The following is a 19,222-nucleotide window of genomic DNA, read 5'->3' as shown; positions in this document are numbered from 1 at the left end:
ATAGGATCTCCAAAGGGAGCCAGAGGGAGGGTCCAGCATTGATAGTATATAAACTTTCTCAGATAGCATAGTATGGCCTCGAACCAGACCAGTGACTTATTACAATGAACACTTGCATTGGAAGGATTACAAGGACAGATGTTGGAAGGGGGAGATTAGTAGAATCTGGGTGTATGATGTAAAATCCACAAAAAAAAACCATTAAAAACTTAAAAAAATAAAGAAAATGTTCATGCCTATGTAACATGGAGGTCCTGCTTGTTGGGGGTTTCTGTCCTGCCCAGTTCCTGCAACCAGCAAGTCCCAAAGAAAATCACACAGAGGTCTCCATAGGTTATAAACTGATTGGCCCATTAGCTCAGGCTTCATATTAGCTCTTATAACTTATATTATCCCATTATTCTAGTATACATTAGCCACGTGGCTCAGTACCTTTTTCAGCGGGGCAGGTTACATCCTGCTTCTTTGGTGTCTGGACAGGACTGGGGAGAGAGCTTCCTTCTTCCCAGAATACTTCTGTTCTCCTTGCCCCACCTCTACTTCCTGTCTGGTTGTCCCACCTATACTCCCTGCCTGGCTACTGGCCAATCAGCATTTATTTCAAACGTAATTGACAGAATACAGAATTGTCCCATACCATGCCCATGCTAGGGAATCCCTTACCCAAAGTTACCTATTGGAGGATTCCCTGTATCTTGTAGGAATGAGACTGTGGTGCCATCAGGGTCTGGGAGCAGACTTTTGGTAGTGTGGTCTCATTGTGTAGTGTAGAACCTTATCTCATAAATCTATTTGCTTCCTAGTGGCACATTTTCATGACCTCGATATTAGTTAATGCTTGCTTTTCCCATCTGGCAGACACACCAAATTTAAAAACAATAGGACTCTATTGTTCATGTCATGTAGGTATTCTTAGGTTTGTTCTATCTTGGCAAATGTTTTCACTTTCCTCCAGATGTTAAATGCAAGAGCATAGAACTCATTCTAGAATTTGCTCTATACTGCCTACAGGTAATCCACTAGTGAGTCCCTTACTGCAAGAAGCTCAAATCCATTTCCTTTTCTCCATTTCCACCATCAACATCTAATCCCAAGCCTCCTTGTTCTCATGGATCCTCCTCATTGGCATATCCACTGTCACTCTTGTCAACTTCTAGCTACCTTTGTGACACCTAAAGTATCCTTCAAAATGTCACTTAGAACACTTTCTGTCCAGCAACCTTTCACTGTAAACCTTCTGAAACCTGAGCACATCAGCATGCCCTGCCCATCCCTTTTCATCTCATTATATAGAAGCACTATGAGAACAGAGACCTTGTCTGTTTAATATAATGTCCCTGCTGCCCAACATAGACCTAGAAATGATAGTATGAGCATATTGCCTGTTTGTTGACCACGAAGTGGGTGAATCTCTTTTTTCACAAGGCCTCAGAACTGAGCTATTATGTGCTATTGGTAGCTATGATATTCTTGTAACACTTAATGGTGTCTTTGCCAAATTGTGATTTGTTCTTATTTTTGGGGACCAAGAAATTCAGAGGTAGTCGGCCAGTGGAGGAATGTCAGGGGTTCCAAAATGCCATGGTGTCCAGAAGAGGCTCCTGTGTGTTTCCTTGAGTGTTCCCAAGCTTCCTAGTGGATGTTTTCCATCCAGATGCGTTTTTAGATGCACTTTTTTTGTGTGCGTATGGTCACAACATGGCTGCTTTGTCATCAATACAGCTAGTATCTGCACTCTAGGTATGCCAAAGAGCTGTAGTGGCTTGACTTCCTCAGGATTCAGATTCTTCAAAGAAGATGAGGTAGAAGGGGGGTTCTCTTAAGATGAAGATTCATAGAAGGGAGGGGAAGAAGTGTGAATCTGAAGAATAGGAAGTAGGGCCATGAAGCCATCCCAACATCATTTGAAATTAGAGTTTGAGTTGTCAGCAATATATATATTCCATGCTGACATGTCACTGGAGGCCAGGAAGAAGGTGATTTCTCTAGTGGAAGCAACCACATAGGTGTTAACACCAAAAGGCTGTCTGTCAGCAGAATTCTCAACAGTTGAGGCAACAAACTATTCATCCCTAAACCCCAGCATCTCAGAGGCACCATGCAGGCATTCCTGAAGACCTCACATACCAAGATTTCCTTGTATCTTAATGATCAGAGCCATGCCACACGGCTTTCTTTAGCTACAAGACAGCTGGGATGTGTGTATTTTAGCTGGGCATATTGCCACACAGAATAAAACAAAGGTTCCATTAATAAGAAAAAGAGGTAGAATATTTAGGGCATTTAGGCAGGCCACCAGCAGCCTTTGGCAGATCTCCTATTCTTCACTTCCTCGTCTCTTTTCTCTCAACTCTCCTAGTGCCTTAGCATTAAAATAAATTAAACAAGCAAACAAAGCAAACACATAAACAAAACAAACATGAATAAACCTCCTTCTTCCTTCATTAGCCAATAAACAAAAGCTTATGAAAATCTCATTACAAAAACATACTACAAATTCATGCCTATAGAGCTTGAGCAGAGGATGGCTACCACCATGCTAAGCATATTTTGGTTTTCACAGGGCCTAAAAGAGCCATTGTAGACAATGTAGACCCTACCCACCGGAAACTCACAAATAGAATAAGGAAATAGACTACTATAAAATAGCCTATGTAAAAGACCTAGCTGGGAGAGAGGGCTCTAAACAAGGGAACTAGAGAGGATATGCACTCTGATCTGTGGCAAAGATTCATGGAAGGCCAGACAACAAGAAAGTTTTGGAGACATCATATTGCAGTGTTGTAAAAGGAGCAGCGGGGCCACTTCCCGCTGCCCGAGAGGAGTGCAAGCCCTTTGTTCTGTCCTGCCCGGCTTCCGGCCACCCAGCTAACTTATGCCTGAAATAATCACAAGGAAATTTGTATTAATTAGATTACTGCCTGGCCCATTAGTTCTAACCTCTTATTGGCTAACTCTTACATATTCGTTTAACCTATCTCCATTAAGGTGTATTGCCACGTGACTGTGGCTTACCTGCATGAGTCTAACCAGTGTCCATCTCGGAAAGGAGAGCCATGGTGTCTGCTACATTGCCTTCTTCATCCCAGAATTCTGTTCTGTCTACCAAGCCCATCTAAGGGCTGCCTTATCCTAAGCCAAGGCAGTTTTCTTTATTCAACCAATGAAAGCAACACGTAGAAAGAAGACCTTCCTACACCATTGCGTGAAAACAGTAGGGATTGTCTAGGAGCTGGATGGGCAGGGAGATAGTGACTCTGAGCTTGAGGACTGAGCATTGAGCAGTCAAAATCTAAGTATGAGGGAGGCAGCTTGAGTTACAAGGCCAGGTAATTGCAGGAAATGTGTGTGTGTGTGTGTGTGTGTGTGTGTGTGTGTGTGTGTGTGTGTATCTGGCAAAGAAGCCATAGTCCTTTAAGTGGCTTTTGGTTCTTGTTGCCCAGCCTAGAGGTACTCTGCTCAGCAGGCCTCCACACTGAGGTAAATATGGCCTCTGACAGGACTGCTGGAGAGAGATAAAGTAAGGAGGCCTGGAGCCAGTGGCAGGTGAGCAAGGTGTACAAATGAATTTTCATAAGCAGTCCTTTCAGAATGGTCTGGACAGGAGATGGAGAAGAGTGCTCAGTGGAGAACATCAATGGTGCCCGCGCAGAAAGCTGCTCTAATAGCGTGAAAGCTGCAGCAGTTGGAGGTACTTAAAGCAGACCTGGCAGGGCAGAAATGGCAGTGTGTCTGAGTCACAGCTGGCGCATTGACCAAAGGCACCACCGCTACTTCTCTAAGCTCCCTTTCCGCTTCTTTCTCATGGGATACAGGATAGCCTGTCACCTGCGTCTTCGATAACTACTTCTCGTCTTCGTCCTTTCCTGGAATTATGGGCTTTCTTTCCCTTGTTCAGGGAGGATGCATCCTCAGAGGAAGTAGGTCCCACTCCCATGCTCACAAGGTGGACACCTAATGATTGCTGTGTGCTAACTGCCTGGCTCCATTCCCTTTACTGGTGATATGGGCATATGGTTTAATTCTGACCAATGCTATGACAAGACAGATTTAGACATTAGAAGTGATGAGTAAAGATTTGAAGCCTCTCATATCTTCTGTTTGACTTTGTGTTGTCTGCAGATGAAATTTCAGTCTTGCCACCGTGAGACAATCTTGCCTTGGACAAGACAAAAAATACACTAAGAACACACAGGGAAAGATGGAAGGAAATGAGACATGGACAGCAGGTGTGACCCACTGTTTTACCAACCCCAGCATACTTCCAAGTTAACACTCATTATTAAATCAGAAATGATTAAATAAGAAAAATCTCTTGTCATTTGCATAAAACACATGGGGATTTTCTGTTATTTGCAGCTACAGCAAATCCAGTTTGTAAAGAAATCCTAACAAATTAGGGTCAAACACAATGACATGAGAAAGTGCCAACATGAATGGCCAATACACTAGGTCAGGGTTCCTGTTATAAATTTCTATTTTCACACACACACACACACACACACACACACACACACACACACACACACTGGAGTTTCATTTTGTTATAATATCTTTTGTAATTCCACTATGCATGTAAAAAAAAAAAAACTTGAACATTTTCCAGTCTTTGGCTCTGTCTGGGGGTCACCACCAATCTGGGCATTTAGCCAGCCAATTCAGTATTTGACCTGCTCCCTAATAACTTCCAACTGTTGGCCCAGAAGTACCCCCAAAGCATGCATCCCAGCCAGAGCTTACAGTGTGCGGCTTGGAACAGAAAGACAGAGCCTTCGATTTTTGGCCTAAGAGTTATTCTTCCAGGAAAGGATCAAGGCATCTTAAAAAGTAATGTGCCTTTGTAGACAATGACGTTTAAGAAAATTAGGATTTGCTTTGTTTAGCGATTGGTTTCATGTCCATATTAGGGATCTCCAAAAGCAGCCCCGAATTTACAAGTTCGAGAATCTTGTATTGCTTGTCCAACTTGGAAATTAGTGCATGGACTCCAGATGAAACAATTGGACAACACAAAAGCAATGCACAGTATAAATATTCTTATTTCCTAACTACTTGTCAGCTATTTCCAGTGAGTAAATATTTACGCATTTTCTTCTCCCCCTGCGGAAAGCAGTGCTCACATATATGGACATAAATATTTTGGTGTATGTAAATATTTACTTGCACAAGCAATATATTTCTTTTTCCAGTCTCCCTCATAAGTTCTTTAATAACAGAACAATTCCTGCTTACAAATAAGTTCTGATCTTGCAGTCCTCCTGGAATGTTGTGTAGAAGAGAGGCATTTTATGAGGATGGTAGATTGTTGCTCAGCCAGAGTGGCTGGACTCAAGTTAGAACCTGGCATCCTGCTAGCTGTGCAACCCAGAGCCAGCTGTTTAGTCTTTCTGAGCTCTGAATTTTTCATCTGTAAATGAGGACAATAGCAGCATCTACTGTGTAGTGTTGCTGAGAAGATGCAATAATTTTGTGTATATAAAGTGCTTCGGACACAATCTAGCATATTGTCAACCTTAATAAATAATATTAAAATATTTTACTGTTGTCAGTCACTGGAAATAAGTATATTGCCCTTTTCTAGATGGTATTGTGGATACAACTTAATTTTATCTAAGTATCCCTTTTGTATCATTCAAAAAATTCAAACGCTAACAATACAAGCAAATTGCTTTAGACTGGCTTTTGATTATTTTCTACCCTCCGCTGGTGAGTGGCTATCATTTTCAAGTATTTACTTTGTGCTAGGCATTTTGTGCTTCCAAAGATAATGTTGTATTTTGTCATTACAGTAACCTTATAAGGGAAATAATATTTGTGTCTTCATCTCTCAACTTGAAATTGAGGCTCAATGCTAATAATTAATGTGTCCTCAGATAATAATATGGATGGTAGAGTTGAGATTTGAACTCAGATATCTTACGTGTGAAAGGCCCTAAATCACTCTGCCATTGTGGTGTTTCCAATGTTTTCACAGAAACAACCCATGCAGGCAAGGGTCAGTCAATCAGCCTCTCCCCGTTCCCCGCTACATTTTCCTCCCCTTCCCTGTCATTAAAACAGATTAAACTCCATTCTACCTTCTGTTCCACAGGGTTAATACGCCATTGACAAACTAACATGCCCAATCTTAAGCCTTATGAGTGCTATATTGTAAAATGTGGCTGATTGGATAGTGTGGAGCACACCACGCCCCACTGTAGGAATTGTAGCCTGGATTTTTTTACTACTTTTGTCGAGGTATAGAGGTTTCCTGCTCTGTCTCTAGTATTGCATCCATGCTGCCCAGGTCCTCCAGATGGTAAGTTGAGTTGAAACCTTGCATTACAAGTACCTGGTTCCTGTTCTCGGGACACCCCCAGAGATAGACTCAGAATGGCTTTCCTTGTTACATGATGCTATCACATGCTTCAGCCATACTGTTTCCTGTTTAGAACCTTCTCTTGTGCTTGATTGCCAGGCCTCTCACAATCATTAGACAAAGGTCAATGGTATTTTTCAATCCCCCAGGTCCTGCAACATGTTCTCTATATAGTTATAACCTAGAGATTGGAGCTTTGGTTTTCACTGCTGATCCTATCACATAGATTCATAGAAGACTGATAACTAGACTGGAGTCCACTTGCTGCCTGCAGTAATGGCCTGTGTACCTGGCCATGTCGACTGCCTCAGGCAGAGGTGCCTCTCTCCTCTTCCAAACAAACCCCTCAGCGCATTGTCAGAAGCCTTGTTCTAAAGACATCTTCAAAATGCAGTTTTTAGCTTGTTAATATCTCCAAGTAGAATTGGAGAAAAGTGAACCCAATTACCCAACCCAATTCTCTCACACAGAACTGCTCTGAATCATATTTACCAAGTTTTAGGTGAAAGCCACACCTTATTCTCTTGGGCTCTCTCTGTTAGATGAAACCCGTGTTCCAGTTTGTGAACCAATTAGAAACGATGACTGATTGCTTCAGGAAGGATTTTGGAGCACCTACTGCCATGAAGTCAGCATGGAAAACACAAAAACGAAGGCTTGGTTCAAGCTTATGAAAAGTGTTCAGCCCTTGCAGACAAAGGAGTGGGAATGCAAATGATGGGACCGAGAGTGAGAGATGGCAAAACAGATGTTTAGTATTCTGTGGGAGCTGAGAGGAGCCTCAGAGAGGGAAGTTTCTAACCGTGCTAAGAGAACTGTATTAGTTACTTTCTGTGACAAAAATGCCTTCCAGAAGCAGCTTCAGGAGGAGAGGCTATGTTGCCTTACAGTTTCAGAGTATGCATCGCACATGGGGTAGCATGGCGGAGTGGTTGGTCTGTGATGATTGCAGCTTACGGCACATTCACATCGTGATGACACAGGAGGAAGCAGAGAACAAAGCTGGAAGCGGGGCTGGGCCATAATCCTCAGGCCTTCTTCTAGTGGCCCATTTCTGCCATCTAAGCCCTAGCTTCTAAGGTTCCACAACCTCCGCAAATAGCACCGTCAGTTGGGGACCCAGTGTTCAAACATGATCGTATGGGGTCATTTTATATTCCAACAGTGACAAGGATGATAGAGAGGTAGGCGGGGGAACAAAGAGATTACGTTTAAGGCTGGCATGAAACCTGAAGGACAATGTGTCTACTGCTGCCTAACACGTCACCCCAAATGTAATGACTTAAAACAGCACTTTATTTGCTAATCCTTCTCCAGTCAGGGCTGAGATCAGCTGGCTAACTCTTCTGTTGGCCTTTCTGGTAATCCCTCTTGTGGCTAAATTCAGCTGGCTCTTTGGCTAGAGACTGGATTCAGCTGAGCTTTTCTCTCTCCCAGTGGTCTTGCAGTCTCTGCATCCCCACATGGTTATGCTGTGTGTTCTGTCTAGCACGGCAGCCAGACTCCTTAAATGGTGACTCAGGAGCTCCAGCACACATGAGCAGAAGCTGTCAGGCGGTCTTCTGTGTTAGGCCTGTCCAATTGCCACTGTCACTGCAATCTGTTGACTAAACATAGCTGTGCAATCAGCCCCGATTTAAAGGGAGGGGATGTGTCAAGAGCCCGACTGTCAGGAGGCTGGGTTCACTGGGGCAGACATATGGCGGAGAAGCTAAATGAAACTGGGAGAAGCACTGGGTAAAAGAAGACATAGAAGCAAAGGGGCAGAAGCATGTCAACCCCTGGCTTTGGGGAAAGCGTTAGGTGCTTTAGCCCTGTAGATGGGAGGGTTGCATGGGTACATGCGCAGGTAACAGTGAGAGAAACTGCTAACTTTTCTGACTATGGTCTCCTTGCGGTCCTTTTTATTTGACTCATTTTTTTTTTTGTTGATTTTCCATCTGGAAGTGCTCCCGTGTGAGCCAGCTCTTCTTTGTTGTGTTAAGTTTTGGTCATTGTGATAAGAGATATTTGAGGTAATCAGCTCAAAATGAGGAAAGTTTTGTTCTGGGAGACTATTTCAGATAGACATGTCCAATCTGTGGATCCACAGCCACATGTGCCCCAAGACAGCCATGAATGTTGCCCAACACATTTGTAGATGACACCTTACCACAGTGTCAAAAGGTTAGACCACACCCCACCCCAGTTTTAGAGATTTCAGACAATGATCCCTGAGTCTCCTTGCTTTGGGACTGTGGCAAGACAGAGTGAGCAGTATCAGGGAGGGAGGTTGCAGTGACAGTATCTCCTTGAAGGACAAGACCTCAACGACATCACTTCTTACCATTGGAACCCTATCCTAAATGTTCCATCACTACCCAGTAGCACCAGAGACTAGTGACCAAGCCACCAACAGATGAGCCTTGAGGAGACACTGAAGGTCCAAACTCTAATAACTGACCATACAGACCTAAAGGTTATGTCGGTGTTACTGTCTGGTCACCAAGGCCATTTTCTGTAGTAATAAGGGCTGCGGCGGGGCTGCGTCCCCAACACCCCAGCCGCCTGCCCGGCTAGCTTATGCCCCGAAATAATTACATGGACACTGTATTCTTTTAATCACTGCTTGGCCCATTCTCTTCTAGGCTAATTCTCACATATTAATTTAGCCCATTTCTAATCATCTGTGTGTAGCACCCCAAGGTGCGCTTACCGGGAAGATTCTAGCCTATGTCCATCCTGGGTTGGAGCTTCATCCCGGGAGCGGGGCATGGCGAGAGCTGTGGAGTCTCTCTCAGGCATCTGCTCCTGAGAGGAGAGCTGTGAGTCTGACCTCACTTCCTCTTTCTCCCAGCGTCCTGTTCTGCCTACTCCTCCTACCTATCTTTCAACCAATAAAATGGGCCAAGGCAGTTCCTTTATTAGCCAATGACCTTCCTCCATCAATTTTCTGTTTTGCCTGGTAACTAAGGTGGCCTGCCCTTCTCAGCTTCTTTTGCAGCTAAGTGTGGCCATGACAGTTAAGTTCTAGTGTAGTGGCGGTATACAGTAGACCAGACTTTGTCCACGTTTTGATGTTTGTGCATCCACACACATTTTTATTCCTCTCCAGTTGACTGAACACAGAGAACTCCAGTAGGAATTTTGTGCTGACGATGACAAAGGTGCCCGATAGAAGACATCTGGCAGATGGGTCCAAAACAATTGGCTTCATGGTGACTGCTTGTCACATAGGAATGAAACCATTCATTAGAAGCCCAGGGCTGTGACGGTCAGTAAGTTACAGCTGCCAGCATTACTTTAACTAACAGAATTAGGAAGTGAGGAGGCAGAGCACTTATTAGCATCACCCTGAGGAGCTAGGAGATGTGTGAGGGAAGAGGTTGAGAAGACAGGAGATCAGTAACCGAGGCTTAAGTAGGGCCATCCAAATATGGAAAGAATTCTTGAATGAGGTCATGAGAATCTTCCTTTCCACAAAGCCAGATTTTCCCAGAGGAACATCTGGAATCGGCAGCAGGTGGACTCATCGACATATTCCCATCTGAAACTGTACTGTACTTTTAGTTTTTTCAGGGGCCTTGTCAGCTTCTATCTGTGAACACCCTCCCTGAGAGCGTATCAACAGGAAAGCAATGTGGTAGCTTTTTGGACAAGTTCAAGGACCAGGATTTCATATTAACATAAAAACATGGCATATTTGGTTCTCTGTTGTAATTCGCTTCCTCAAACAATCCCTCAGAGTTTCATGGACAGAACCTTTGTGTCTTCCTGAGTGGAAAAATAGAGACTGAGTTGACAGGCAAGATCTTATAGTTAAGTGCAGGCGACCTCATTGTAGGTCATTTGTAAAGCAAATTTACAGAACTTGTTGAGGTCACATTCATATTCTATAGACACACGCTGATTCAAAGTTTCTGACTGGACAGCTCTGGAGAGCTCTGCGTCTCTTTTCCTTCAAGAACCTGTGCCTCTTAGCTTGCCCACTTGAGGGCTAATGCAAGGAAGTATATAGGTCAGGGGCAACCCACCTGCAATGGGGGACAAGATAAGAGTAAATAGCCTACTTGCCTTTCGTCCTTCAGAGGCTTTCAAAAAGAACAAATGCCTGAGCCCCAGCAAATGCCTACAGCTCCTTAATGCACCCCAAATTGACTCTCCTCCCTTACCTTGGCTCAGTCTCCAGGCAACCTCACCTCCGCTTTGCAGGAGCATCCGTCAAGGCTGGGTAGCTGCAGTTGTGTCTAGCTTCAGCCTGTCTCAGGCTGTTGCCTTGGATGAAGGCGAGTAAAAAACATGGGAGGAGGGGACAGCTATTTTTCTTTTGCCCTCCCTGCACTGGCCTCAGACAACCTGTCCTAGCAGTGAGCAAGGTTAATGGCCATGTGATGATGCTCTTACCAGACATGGCCTGTCTGCCCTGTCGCAGGCAGTTGGTGGCCCCTGACAGTTTGGACTCTCCTATGCATTGGTGACTTTGCTCGGCTGCCCAGCTGGCACCAGGAATGACAATGAGCAGTTTTGGTTCCAAACAGCAGCAGATGCTGCCAGCACACCAACTTCTGCCAGCGATTCAGGGGTGGGGATTCGGCAGGAGAGTACAATCACTTGCTCCGGCTGCCACAGTCCCCAGTGTCCCCTGTATCCTCTAGTCACTAGGGAGCCTGGGGTGATAGAGATGTTAACTTAGCAGTAACTACTTGGTGAGACAAGTTTAGCATGGCCTGGTACCATGGGGAAGAGCAGGGGGACCTTCACCAGATGCCAAAGGACCCAGAGGCCCAGGTCTGATATGCTGAACCATGGTGGCCAGTTATGCAAAAATACCACCTGTGGGCTCCCTCTCCAACCAGCTGTGTTTATTTATTCTCAAATTCATTCATCCACCCCTATAGCGATGGTCCGTATGTGTTTGGCATTGTGTTATGAACTGGTCCTGTAACAAAGAGCAATGGAATATTTCTCCCTCTCTTTTGAACTTATAATATGGAACAGAGATAGACCTTGAAAAAGTCTTTGTTTTTTTTTTTTTTTTGAGAAAGTTCTCAATGTAGCCCTAGCTAGCTTGGAACTTGCTGTGTAGATTAGGGTGCTTCAAACTCAGAGATCTGCCTGCTTCTGCCTCTCAAGTACTGGGATTAAGGTGTACACCTCCCATACCTGGCTTGATTAAGCCTTAAACGTTTGTAGTTACACAGAAGTAGCTGGCTTTCCTTTTACTCTAGACGAATCTCAAAACTGTATTAAAACACAGTGTTGTGGAGCCTTCTGACTTGTAATTCTATAACTTGGGAGGGAAAGGCAGGAGGATCAAGGTTTTAGAGTTATCCTCAAGTACACAATGAATTCAAGGCTAGCCTGGGCTAAATGAGACCCCATTACAAAACAAAACAAAGTCAAGCAAAAAGACAATGTCCTGTAGTCTGTTAAAAGTTCCAGAGTTATGAAGACATAGCCTGCACTCATCAATAAGAATACACCATGCAGCCGGGCAGTGGTGGCGCACACCTTTAATCCCAGCACTTGGGAGGCAGAGGCAGACAGTTCTCTGTGAGTTTGAGACCAGCCTGGTCTACAAGAGCTAGTTCCAGGACAGGCTCCAAAGCTACAGAGAAACCCTGTCTCAAAAAACAAAACAAAACAAAAAAGCACCATGCAGAAATCCTATCAGCTATCTAATGTTCAGCAGTTTGTCTCTGTAGGCCAAGGAGACATGGGTCAAGCTGTGGAGAATCATAGACAGGCTGGGAGGTGGACGCGGCTCTTTGCTTCCCTAAATTCACTGTATGACAGTCTGACACTCCCAAGTACAAGCAGGCAGAGAAGTGTGGTGCGGGGCACCTAAACCCTCCAGCGTCTTCTGCGCGCTTCTTGCCTGAGCTGCCATGAATGGGAGTGCGGGGTTGGGGGTTGGTCTTCCTGCTTGTTTAGGAAAAGGCCACATCCCAGCTTCAGTCATTGTTGGTCTCCAGGGCTACTCCAGCTCTGGTTCTTGCAGATACTATTTGGAGCAGCTCCCAAGCCATTAAAGCCTTCCTCCTGGGGAACTCCCCAGCTGTGGGAGAGGAGGAAGAGAGGAGGGGAACAGCCAGTTCAGATTCACTTCAAAGCAGAAGTGGAACAATCCCCGTTACATTATTAATCCCCGGAGCCATGTAAAGTTTCATCTGTTTTCCCTCAACTAGTTTTTACAAGCTATGTTTCCTAAAAGCGGCAAGACCTACAACCAAATGGTATCTTGCACATGTGTGTGAAACTCTTGGGATAACCCCTGCAGGGCTGAGAATGGGGCAACAGGTTCTAATCTTGCTTTCGACACAACAAGCCATGTGTGTGAAAATCGGCAAGTCATATCTCCTCTCTGGGTTGCTGTATCTGTATTGGTTAGCCGTGGCATGTAAAAATCGTACTCAAAGTATCAACAATATTCAGCGGTAACAAATGGTCCCACACATCTGGTGGGTGGCCGAGATGGGGCTGATAGAGCCCGGGCTTCCTTCAGACCTTTGGCTTCAGATCAGGGGCTTGGCTGAAACAATTCTGTTCCACATGTGCCTCTTCATACTCCTTTTTAGACCAATCGGCCAGGCAGGTGTTGTGGCTTCGATATCCAGTCCTTTCCTAAATCCACATGCTCGACACCACATCTCCTAAGCATCAGTACTAGGAGCTGGGGGCCCTCTGGGGAGTGTGGAGCTTACAAGGCCTTGCTTTAGTGAGAAGTGACTCTATTGCTCTCCAAAGTGCTCATGGGAGTGATCGCACTGTTTTCTGCTATTCTGCCATACGAGGACAGCCTGCCTCTCTTGCCTTCCTTTCTTCTGACAGAAACACACAGAGTTTCCATCTTGGACTTCTCAATTTTCAGAGCTACCAGAGAACTAGATCCCTATTTTCCTACAAGAGCCGGCCTCAGGTGTTCTGTTATATCAACACAAATGGTCTAAGACGGGGCTGGAGAGATGGCTCAGTGGTTAAGAGCATTGCCTGCTCTTCCAAAGGTCCTGAGTTCAATTCCCAGCAACCACATGGTGGCTCACAACCATCTGGCGCCCTCTTCTGGCCTTCAGGCATACAGACAGAATATTGGATACATAATAAATAAATAAATAGTTAAAAAAAAAAAAAAAAAACAAATGGTCTAAGACAACTGTCCTCTATTAATATCAGAGGTACCATGGAAAAGGGGAAAGGCCCGAGGCCCCACCAACAGTAGAAGGAAGTTTCATGTCACACCTCACCTTAAAGGCAAGGAAATATACTCCACCTGTGATGTGACATCACCACGAAGTAGGGTGAAGGATGTGGTACCATGATGCAATTGCCCATAGCCTCCTCACCTATAACACAAAGAAGTCACCAGGTCACAAGTTCCTTAAGCCAGGTGCCTCCTGGCTTAAGTATTCTGTAAGGACAAAAATTGACCTGGAAGCAGAGAAGCAGAAAACGTGCCAGCAAATGACAGCAAGCAAGAATCGGTCTGTTCTGCCTTTGTAAAATGTCTCTGACCGGAAGAGCCAATGACAAAGATGCAGTTGGTGAAAACTGCTCACCTTCCCCATGTAGGGCAACCACTTTGCACAGGCTCAGCATAAGTGGACGCTGAGATGAAAAAAATGTAGGCGAGCCATGCTCTGAGTCCCCACGCCTGTCCCGCCTCCCTTGTGCCAAGAAGGTGAGTGGACATGAAGCATAGGGCAAATGCTCCACACTTCTCTCTGTGTGCATGTTTTCTGCTTTGGAGGCAAAAGGAGCTGCTTCCTGCCAGAGAATATGCAATTAAAAAAAAAACAAATTATATCAGCAGGACTCTCTTTGCTGGAAGTGTGAACTTGATAGAAATCAGAAATGCAAATGGTATTCAAGTGCGGTTAAAACTTCCGCTTTCCAAAAGGGGGGAAATTAATTGCTTTTATACTTACCGTAGTGATAAGCCGGAGGCACACAGGGAATGGCATCCAGAAACCTTCCGAAAGGAGGAGGGAAAGACGGCAATAAATCTCCCCTAGAATGCCTCACGTTTCTCGCTGCAGATGTGCACGGCGTGTCATTTTCTAGCCGTGCAGTTCAGGGACCTGCCAAAGAGTTTCAATTTCAACTAAATGCTGTGTGGAAGGCAGGCTTGGGAAGGTTTGGGAGAATATGCACACATGACAGAAGAGCCGAAGCAGAGGGCAGTCGCCATACCCCTTCTCTGCTGGGGAAACGTGCTAGTTTAAGGGTATTAGTTGCCAGGATATCTGAAGCTGGTCTACTTTCTAGAATACATGTTCTTGCAAGAATGCTTCACATCCCCGGATGTGAGCCACTTTCCCCCCCCCCCCCATAGGTAGGCCTTGTAGGAAATGGCCAGGGATACAGAACTGCAGGCCTCTCACAAAGGCAGAGACAGATTGTCCTGGGGCAGTCCATGTTTGGTTTTGTTACTCTGATATGGAGTTTGCTAAGTAGGCAACACCACCGGCTCTCCAAAGTGTCTCGTGGCGTACATATATTTGAACAAGCTGTTTGCGACTATCTATGGAGAGTGAAGACACACACTCCCCTTGATCTAGCTATGCTACTCCCATGTCTCTGCTCAGCCGAAATGCATGCCCAGGTTTGCTAAGAGAGCACATACAAAAATAGTCATAATAGTAAAAAAAGAAAAAAGAAAACCCTGGAAACAATTCAAACGCCTATCTGCAGGAGAAGAGATAAATAAGGCATGTCACCGTCACACAATGGAACAGTATCAGCAATGGGAACCAACAACCTCCAATTAGGTGCAACGATACACATGACTCTCACAGCCCTGATCAAGAGCAGTCAGACGTGAAAGAGTATGTACTCTCTGACTGCACCGATGCCATGTTCTGAATCCAGGGAAATTAGCATATACGGTTGGAAAGCAGAACGTGGGCTACTGTTGGCCAGAAGCAGTGATGGGGAGAGAATGCAAGGCGATTTCTGGGCCCACACTGCTCGCCGATTGAGTCTGAAGTGTTCCTCAAAGGCCTCCGTTAGGAATGCTTGGTTCACAGCTGGTAGTGCTAATTTGCAGATGCTCTGGAAACTTTAGGTGGTGAGGCCTAGCTAGAAGAAGCAGGTCACCAGTGACATGCCTTTAGAGCTTACGCCAGGTCCCCAGTCCCTCTCTCCCTCTCTGCTATGAGGGAAAGCGTTCCTCTGCCGCATTCTCCTGCGGTTATACTCCTCCAGTATACGCGGCCATGCAACCATGGCCAGGACCTCTTGAAACTGTAGGACAAAAGAAGCACTTTGCCTTTATGCTATTTATAGTGAGTGTTTTGTCATTGCAAAGAGAGAGTGGATCTGCTCCGAGTTCTTGGTCTACGTGCTGTGAGGTCAGATTGTTGAGTTTGTGAAATCTTATGAAACCGTGTGTGTGTGGCCTATGCGTTTTTCTGACCGTTCCTCTCAATCTGGTAAAAAGACAAAGCGATACGGCCATAAAGCACCTCTCAGCCTCAACAACCCCAGTTAGTTCCCTCTCCCCTTCTTGGCTTTGTTTCTGTTTGATACCTTCACTTGGGTAGAAGGAGGAACATCAGTGTTCAATTCCTGTGTGCACGCTTCTTCCCCTCCTAAAATGACCGCCATTCAGTGAGCTCTCGAGGGTAGAGTTTTGATGGTTAGCACAAAGTGCTTGCCCACTGCGAATGAGACCCTGGGGTCAGTCCCCAGCACCAAAAAAAAAAAAAAAAAAAAAAGAAATGGAAATAAGAATCATTTTTTCTTTGTCTCTGTCTCTGTCTCTCTGTCTCTCTGTCTCTCTGTCTCTCTCTCTCTCTCTCTCTCTCTCTCTCTCTCTCTCTCTCTCTCTCTCTCTGCATACCCCCACTCTCCCAAAGGACATACAGCAAGAAGCAACCATCTGTGAATCAGGAAAAGTGCCCTCACCAAGAACCTGACCAAATTCTCACTGGTCTTGGCTATCCAAACTCTAGAAGCATGAGAAAAAAAATATTTCTTCTTTAGAATTCCACTCTGAGATCATTTTCTACAGTGACCTGAACTAAGAAGATGCTCGCCCAGCTGAGGGTGGTCCATCTTGAAAGTCAGTCCTCATAGAGCTATGCAGACACTGGCTGGCTCTGGCTCTCTTCAAGTTACAATAAGCCTGCTTTCAGGTGCAAAACCCAAACCAAAGCTGTCTTGTCAGGCCCTGACTTTGGTTTAGAACCGGTTTGGTTACAAGAAGCTTTCAGAATGCCTTCAGTTTTCTTCCTGATTTGAGTTCTTCAGAAACTTAATGGTGGTTTACACATCAAAGTGGACCAACTTGGGCACAGAACCATTCTGTAGTCTTTCTTTCCCTTGGCCCATACACACTTTTTCTTTCATAACCATCACAGCAAGGCTGTCTGTCACATCTGTGAATCCATTCAGTTGACATTCTGCCATCCCCGTCATGGACCTGTGCACAGTTTTGCTTACCTCAATAAAAACCCATAAACCCCTCAAGGCAGTATGTGGGTCTGACTCGAAGGCCTGGCCTTTTCCATCCTTGCTCTTGTTACAGTTGTTTTTCCTTCTTCTGTCCTTGGTTCTGTTCTGCCATGCAGTGTTGTCTCTAATATGTACTAGGTAACTCTTCTCTCCAGCTCTGTTATGTTCATTCAAATACCCATCAGTTTTAGAGCTATACCCCGTTTCATTCTAAGGGCAAATGAACATAACACCATTAATAATCTATCAGTCAGACAATCTCAGCAGAGGGCCATGCTATAACCAGAAACTTTTAGAATTCATTCTCTCAGATTCCATGCCCTTTTTCATTAAAAAAAAAAAAGACAATTTCACGTGGATATGAAATCTTTGAAAGCCAGCCTTATAGAAGGATGGAGGAGACAGACAGTTAGTGAAGGTTAGGAGAAGGATGTGGGAAATAAAAAGATGTTGATCAAAGGGTACAAAGTTTTAGTCAAACTGAAGGAATAGCTTTTGGTGGTCTGTCATGTTGCATCGTGACTCCAGCTAATAAAAACATTGTTATAATTTCAAAATTATTAAAAGAGATGTTTGACATTCTCATCACAAAAGATGTTAAGTTGGAGAGGTGATACATATGTTAATTAGCTTGATCTACTCTTTTTATAGTATAGATGTAGATCAAAACATCACATTGTATCCCATAAACATACAAGATTATCTGTCATTTAATAATAAATAATAAAATGAGATACTTTATCAAGGTTTAAGGCTATCAATGTTTAAAGTTCTATTTCAGAGACAGAAATAGTCCTATATCGATATATTAACTAAATATCCACCAAACACATTTGATTTTAGTCCTGGACACCCACCTGGACTACATTTCCCAGCCGTTCTTGGGGTAAAGTATGGCCATTGAATTGACTTGTGGCTGATTAAACATAGTCAAATGTATTCAAAGTACTTTTAGGGTTGGCTGATACTTACTTCCTACATGGTCTTTGGATCTCATTCTTCCATTGCTCATCCCTACTGGTTGGAAGTTAACATATAGAGTGATGCTGGAAGACTAAATATTCTCACCACACTGACCACTAAAGATACCAGGGAAGCCTTAAACAAAGCTCTATGCCCATATCCCATGCTCAGTCAATGAAATTAGAATTTCTTCTGTTAAAGAGACAGAGCTACCTATTGGTTTTGAACTCTCAATGACTATGTAAAGCTAAGTCTCTTCTGCCACATTATGGCTTGAATTTGAAAAGCCTCCCACAGGCTCATATGTTCAATGTTTGGTCCCCAACTGGTTGGTGATGTTACTTTGGAACATTCTGGAAACTTTGGGAGCTAAGCTCTTGCTGGAGGAGCTAAGTCATTAGGGGGTTTTGAAGGTTATGCCAGGCCCCTAGTAGCTTTTGCCATCTCTGCCTTCTGACTGACATGAGTTGAAGAGTCTCTTCCGCCACACATTCATGCCATCATGAAGTTCTTCCCAACTGCCTGGGGTCAAGCAACCATGAACTCAATCATTTTGAAACTGTGAGCCCAACATTATCCTTCTTCTCTTGTTTCCTCAGATACTTTGGTTGAAGTCGTGCAAAATGACAAACACTGGTCCTAAACTGGACTTTTCCTGAAAAAGAAATACAATTTCACTCTTTGATACTAGAGTAAGCTTTTCCTGAACTAATACCCGGATGGCTCTGTTCCTGCCAATAGACTATCATATCCTAACTAGGTCCTGACTGACTAGAGACTGTTAGTAGGAAGTGAGTAATGAGGTTGACAATAGGACGAGGAATGGATAGGTTTCTCTATCTGAGCATCTAGGAAGTGCTTGGGGACGTAGGTTCCAGAAAAGAAAGGGAGATGGTGGTGTGGTGAAGGAAGGAGAATGCAGAAGAGCAGCTCAAAGACCTTGCCAGTCTGATCTGAGAGAGCAGGCTGGAGTGCGTGCCATGGGGAGTTGGTTTGGGTGCCTGATACACAAGCTCAGCCTAGATCTGGAATCCTCCTGACTTCAGACTCTAATCACTTGGATTGTAGTGTCTTCCAGCTGGATAACAAAACCTTGGACTTCCGTGGTCCCTGCTCCTCCATGTGGAGATATGTTTCACTTGAGTAATGGAATTTGCCTTGCTACAAAGGTTTTGTATTTTTGTGAGTTAAAGAACAATCACTGTTACAAGCTAATTACAAAGGAAGCCTATGAATTGAATGCTCTTGGCTTAGCTGATTGCTTTCAATTCACAAAAGCCATCAGCTTCTTTTTCTGTCTTCTTCCTTTTATCTCCAGCACCCTTCTTCTTACCTTCCCCTTCCCAGGAATGTCTCCCTTTCTTTCTCCTCACCTTCTTCCCCCATATCTCCTTGACTTTTTCCTCCCTGTTCCTTTCCCTATCCTTTTTTCTATCCATATTTCCTTTCTCTTGTCTCTCCCCTTCT

The 19,222-nt window shown here is 44.5% G+C and overlaps 1 long non-coding RNA gene across 1 annotated transcript in view; it reads right to left on the bottom strand.

Moving 5' to 3' along the window:
* Window positions 1-10,558, bottom strand: part of LOC121442540 — a 28,263-nt gene extending 17,705 nt beyond the window's left edge. The window contains exon 1 of the long non-coding RNA XR_005973571.1: window positions 10,510-10,558. This is a non-coding gene — a long non-coding RNA (uncharacterized LOC121442540). The remainder of the gene's footprint in view (window positions 1-10,509) is intronic.
* Between the last annotated feature and the right edge of the window lie 8,664 nt (window positions 10,559-19,222).

The sequence above is a fragment of the Microtus oregoni genome, unplaced genomic scaffold (assembly GCF_018167655.1).
Source record: "Microtus oregoni isolate MIOR12 unplaced genomic scaffold, Mior012 000092F_000, whole genome shotgun sequence".
NCBI classification, from domain to species: Eukaryota; Metazoa; Chordata; class Mammalia; order Rodentia; family Cricetidae; genus Microtus; species Microtus oregoni.
The sequence above is the reverse complement of the archived record's forward strand: the minus strand, read 5'-3'. Positions and strand labels throughout refer to the sequence as shown.